Raw genomic sequence first — 630 nt, 5'->3', positions numbered from 1 at the left:
TAAGGTTTAGGTATGGGTTGATGTATGAGCACAGACAGATGATTGGTTTATAAATATTGCTTGGCAACATTTATTTTGGTTTTAAAGCAAAAAGTTTTTTATTTGTAATATTAATTGCCTGGTTCACACTGGACGTAGAAGCGCCGCGGAATGGAGGTCGCTTCCATTAGGCACCCTTGTTAACCTATGATGTGGTTTCTCTCCAGGTGCAGAGCACTGCGGTCCTCCGCGAAAGGCTTGCACCGTGCAGCGGATCGTTTTGGCGTCTGGTCTTTTTTGTATGAGAACCACGAGCGAACTGCGTCAATTCTGGCAAGAAGTTATGTCAAGATACATGACAAAATCTGGTTTATTTTCAAAATATAACCAATTTTTTCACAATAAAACACAGCGATTGACAAATACAATCATTTTTTTGTATCTAAACAGACTGTAGAGATGGAAATAAACATACAACCACAACACACACACACAAAAAAACAGACAGACAAACATACACACAAAATACTCTGTGATAAATTGAAACTGATTAATTAAAGAAGTGTAGGCCTACTAGCTACTTGCTTGTTCTTAGCATAAACATGGGGTAATATTTTTAGGTTATTAACTGTCCTATAGTGACAAAAAAAA

This window comes from Oryzias melastigma, unplaced genomic scaffold, assembly GCF_002922805.2.
Source record: "Oryzias melastigma strain HK-1 unplaced genomic scaffold, ASM292280v2 sc00821, whole genome shotgun sequence".
NCBI lineage: Eukaryota > Metazoa > Chordata > Actinopteri > Beloniformes > Adrianichthyidae > Oryzias > Oryzias melastigma.
Note: the sequence above shows the minus strand (reverse complement) of the source record.